Source organism: Pinus tabuliformis, chromosome 3_1, assembly GCF_031772625.1.
Source record: "Pinus tabuliformis cultivar Carrire ecotype Pingquan chromosome 3_1, CPIR1, whole genome shotgun sequence".
Lineage (NCBI taxonomy): Eukaryota > Viridiplantae > Streptophyta > Pinopsida > Pinales > Pinaceae > Pinus > Pinus tabuliformis.
The window spans coordinates 49,206,251-49,211,854 of NC_142301.1; positions in this window are offsets into that span (position 1 = coordinate 49,206,251).

Below are 5,604 nucleotides of genomic sequence, written 5' to 3' on the forward strand. Positions count from 1 at the left end.
AATGAAGATCCGAAGGAGATAGAAGAAGAAGCAACAGTGGATGGAACTGATAAATCAGAAAACACGCTCAATGATTTGGCCAGCTCTTTCCTCCATTGAATAGCGGCCTGTGCAAATATTTTACCATATAATGATATGGTAAGATGGGTAATCGAGAGCATTAACATAACAGACAGAGCTTTCTTCACAACTGATGGAAGGATGTTTGGATCCTTCAAACCTGAAGATGTCAAGAGAATGTATCACTTGCCAGATCCCCAACGACACTACAACAAATCATTCCTGGAAGATTTCGCCAAGGAGAATGACATTGAATCAGACCCTATCAAGCAATGGAGACACTTTCCTAACAAGCACAAACATGAATCCTCCGGTATGTATTCCGTGGACTCCTTAGCATCTCCATATTGTTATGTTGCTGCTATGATGTGTAGACTCTTTGGAAGCCCCGATTCTGCTAGATTTTCTATTGAGATGGTTCCATTGATAGAAGCAGCGATAAAATCCTTTGTCATGGATTGGGAAACTATCCTATTGGATAAAATGGCTAGTCAAATACTGGATTATAGAAAGAATAGATTTGTCACTACCCAAGTTGTGCCCCCATTCCATATGAGTGCTTACATAGTTGACACAATTTGTTTTAATTCCGACTTTCCCATACTAGGTTGGAAATGGATTATTCAGGACCCAACCCCCATTCATATTTACCATAAATACTTATGGAAGTCTGAATACAAGAATCATTTATACAAGATTTTCCATGGTTTCATTTTACCCGTCCATCAAGCTATCTTTAATAAACCTGCTCCTCAGTTGTCTGACGAGGCTAGCATTGATTTAACCTCAATTGGCAGTTGGTTCGGGGAAGAGACGTTCACCTATGTTAGGGTTTTTGGCAGCATTATAGATCCTCATGTCCTTCCACTTTACATTCCAGATAAGCTATTAGCCAGGGAAGTAGCCTACCAGATAGTAGAAAAAGGGATGTCTAGAAATCTTAAAGACTCCAAGAAACAGTTGTGGCCTGCCTTTCCTCTTCGTTGCGGCACCTACTCATTACATGATTTTAAACATGTCGAGAAAGAAGCAAACAAGACAAAGGATCTGAGTCTAGCTATTATCCCTAAAAGAGGTTGCTTTCAATTTCACCACTTAGATGAAAGTTAATAAATTCTTGCATGAGGAAGATGAGTTTGATGACTTATTTGCTTCAGTAGAGTTATTCTCAATAGTAAGTCATCTGGAAAAATTCAAATTGGGTGCTGAGAAAATGGAAAAATCATGGAATACAAGACACAGAGGTTACTGACAGTACCTCTGGATTTATTAAGTACTACACCAATCATTTAGCAAGAAGAACTCTCTACGGAGAGCAGGTTAAAGAAAAGATTTCTGGACAAGTTGAAACAAGTGATAAGGCCAGTGAATAAATAAACACTTATGTTCACATTGATCCCATATTGATTAAAGAATGCGAGCAATTTGATCAACAGATCAAAATTCAGAATGATCCTCAAAACATTATCACATCTGCACCTCCTGGAACACAATGGCCCATTATTCCTAATACTATGATTGAAGAGACACCTAGCAAAGACACAGCTAGAAAAGAGATAGAAATAATACCCTGAAAATCCTTCAGGAGGGATTACATTGAACATTAAGGAAATTCCACACTTGGATGTATTTTACAGCCCAAAACAGGGGTTGTAGTCAAGTAGAGGAAAAAGAGGAAAATATATCAAACGTCATCCATAGCTCCTCAATCTGAATTTATGAATGTCATATGGAAATATTCAGAGTTCAATCCTTTGGAGGATTTGACTAAGTTATCTCAATTTGCAGGTGCATACATAGTTGCTACAATTGGTAAGGCAACTGAAGTAAATCAATTGATCAAAGAAAAGGATCAAAAGGTTAATCATCTTGAAGTACAGTTGGCAGTAGAGCAGCAAAAGATTAATCAGCTTGAGGAACAGATAATAGTAGAGAAACAAAAGAATGAGCATCTTGAAGAACAATTAAACCTGGAAAAGCAAAAAATTGACCAAAAAACCATTCAAAGACAAAAACAGCTGTCTCAAGATCTCGAACAGCTTAAATTGACACATCAACAAGAGATTAAATCTAAAGAAGAGCAAATCACACAGTTACAACTCTCTATAGAACAATTCAAATATTATCCCAAGGTTGAAGAGTTTAAGAAGGAAGCCTTAGAGGCAAATAAGGCTTTATCTCAACAGTTGAATCTACTCTGTCAAAAAAATCTCTTATTGATCCATTATGCATCATAACGACAACATTGATTTACCAAGCAGTTAATACTAGGTTATAATTTGAAGATGTGGATGATAAAATCACAAATTATCTCTCCTAGCAAAGCACAGAAGATGGAAGAGCTGCTAAATTACCTAAAATTGAAGAGTCTCATAAAGAGATATTGTTTTCAGAATGGGAAACACAGTTGATAAAAGCAGAAAGAGCTACCTCCAGGGCTAGGGCTATAATGAATAATGTTATTGAGCTGGTGAATGATAACTTATATGGTGCCAATTTAATTTCTTATTGTTCCCTAGGAAAACTTCCAAAGGCAAAAGTTTTAGAGAAGCAATGGAAGCAAGATTTGGACACTAAGGAGGAGGAGCTCAATAGAGTACAAGGTCTTAACGGGATGTGCATTGGTCATTTTTGGTCAAGCCACACGGCCAACAGATGACTATCAAGTGCCCTGTTGATGTCGTTGATCGCATGATGCTTGAGTTCTCAGATGCCACATACGTAGGACAGTTACACGCCAGGCTGAGTCATCCTCTAGAAATCCAAACCCTGCTCTCGATTTGTCAATTGAAGATACAAGAGAAAAATGGATGCGATGAATCTCTTCAAATGTTATTGCAATTTTATTTTTGAAATTCAAACCCCATATTTTGATGAAGGCAGTTCCAACAACTTTCAACAATTTTTATGGACAGTTTGTTTTTAATTTACTATAAAGACCCTTTCATGTGATTTTAGAAAGGCTCCTCAATTTGTAAAAAACTAGACTTGAGAATTTTGCACTTCTACACTTCTACACTCATAATTATTTTTATAATTCGTGGATCGAGGTTCAGACTTGTTGTGAAAGAGCTTCATAAAGACTTGCATTTTTGTATCTTCTTGGAGTTTACAGAATAAGAAGGTTGAACCAGATTGTTACTTGCATAATGAGACCAAAATGCATATGGTACTTCTATCATTGTTCCTTTTGTCCTGTTTTATGTGATTAGCATTCCCATTGATTTGTTATTGTTGATATATGTCCATGTTTCAAACAGCTTTGTATTATTTCACTTTTTAATGATCTAGAATTGTTTATATTATATGCATATGTCAACAATAAATATTAGTATGTCATGTGATATGTTTTCACATTAATTTGAATAAGAATTAAATTTTTATTTTTATTCAAAGTAGTCATCATTTAAATAAATCTTTTTGTAGATAAGTGAATAATCTATATTATCATTTATCTGCTAGGAATCATCACAAATCGCATTATTATGAGATCACCCGGGTGTTACACTAAAAAATGTCACCATGACTATTTATAGTTAGGATGGCTCTATCAACAGTCATACTACCCTCTTAGGCAAGTCTTATGCCTCTGCTCTCCATGTCAAACTCCAAAAAAGAGAGAAAGTCTTTCTAAATGTATTTATCTCTGGGGACGCAGGTTCTCTCAACCTTACCTGCGGGACGCACTCAATGTTCACAAAAGCTGCGTCTTTGGACGCTCTGTATGTAAAGGGGCAGGTGCGTCCCCCTGAAAAGGTTAAAATGCGCAAGTTTCATCTTTAAAAAGTCACTTGTGGTCATTTCTAGAGCATTCTAGAAGGTTGTTCGACGTGTATTGAGCGCCTCCAGATGGTTCATGCACTCCTACCAAAGAGGAACTTATCCCATCAATAGGGGAGCTATCCCATCCAAAGAGGGGATTATCCCATTGATGGTGGACCTGATTAACTTCCTCTTAAGCACTATAAATACAGGCATTGGGCCAGAAAGAGGAGAGGTTGAAAGCTATACATTTCTAAGGGTAAATGCTGCAGGAATTAGGACTCCCATTTAGAAGCTTGTGAGGAGAGATTGCCATCTTTGCTTGTTCTATTTGGAAGTGGGTGAGCTTTGTCAAAGTAAAGGAGAAATCTTGTGGACCCTGGAAGGAGCTTGCACAACACCAAGGCTCAGGTTGTAATGGTTCCTTTTGATTACCTTTAATGCAAATTAGTCCATTCTTCTCAATAACTTGTTGTTTATGAGTTATTTCATGTACTCCTTGGTCTATATGTTGAATATGCTTTGTTTTATGTTATAATCAGGTGCTATTTAATGGTTTGACTGTTGGTGATTGCAGGTTTTGGAGAAAGGGAGGAGCTCATCCAGATCAACAAAGCTTGGACTTCTACAACAGCGTTTGGACAAAGGTAAGAACAAAACACTTGATTTCTCATATCATAATGCATGTTTAGAGAAGGATAGCTCTAGTTTGTTTTGTTTGTCATTAGAATGTCTTAGACTTCTAGGAAGGTCGGTTGTGTCCGCACTATTGACTGATTCCGTGTGACAAATTGGCGACTCCGCTGGGGATTCCATTGATGAGAAAAGTCTTTTCCTTTGTGTGAACTTTGCTTTGAGAAAATTGGTTTATTTTTTGGTTTTGGCTCTGTGACTTGTCTGTGGGTGGGTTAGCTTAGGATTAGATTCATTTTGGTTTTTTCTTGAGTTTTTCAGTAGGACGCACCCTCTGAGTGCTGTACAGTGCGTCCCTGGACGCACTTTGCTGTGTGTGCACAGAGCGGGCCCGCACCTGTGCTAACGGGTTGCCTGCGTCCCCTGCTAAAATTTGAGAAAATTCCATTTTTTGCATTTTTGCTCTTAGATTTTGTTTTTTTCTTAGTTTTTACTGCCCATATTCATTATTAGTCCCTTGCCAAAGATCTTCACCTGAACTTGTTTCGATAGCATTGAGTGTTTTAGTGGATTTCGTCGAAGTGTAAGCCCTAGGGTTTGATTTTGAGTAGGTCTTGTAGTGACTTTGGTGGTAGAAGTTGTCAAGCCTTAGATCTCTCTGGTTTTTGTCAGCATTCTAAGAAGTCAGACTTGTCCTAAAGTCTACCTGTGAGAGCAAATTACCATTGAGTTGTCTCTTTGGGCAAATTTGAAGTGCTTGTTGATTGAGTCTGAATTCCATTTTACAAAAAGAACAAAAAGATTTGAGTTTTGTTTTGACTAGTCTTTTGATTTGCATTAGCTGGTCCTTGATTTGATTTGATCAAGTAAAACAACCTAGAATCATCTTTGTGAGCTTTTGCCTTGTTAGGTTTGCGTAGAGTAATTTCCCTTTTGATTTGCTTGTGAGTCAAGTTTTCATAAATTTTGTAGCTTTTGAAATTGTTTTTTGTTAAGATAGGTTTATATATGCTTTATTAAAAAGAGAAAATACAAAACATCTCCTTTGAAAAGTTTTGTTTCAAGTAGCTTTGAAAAGTTTTGAAAGAAAAAGAGTTTTTTTTCGTGCACGTAAAGAGTGGTCATGTTTGCATGCTTGAAAGAAAAAAA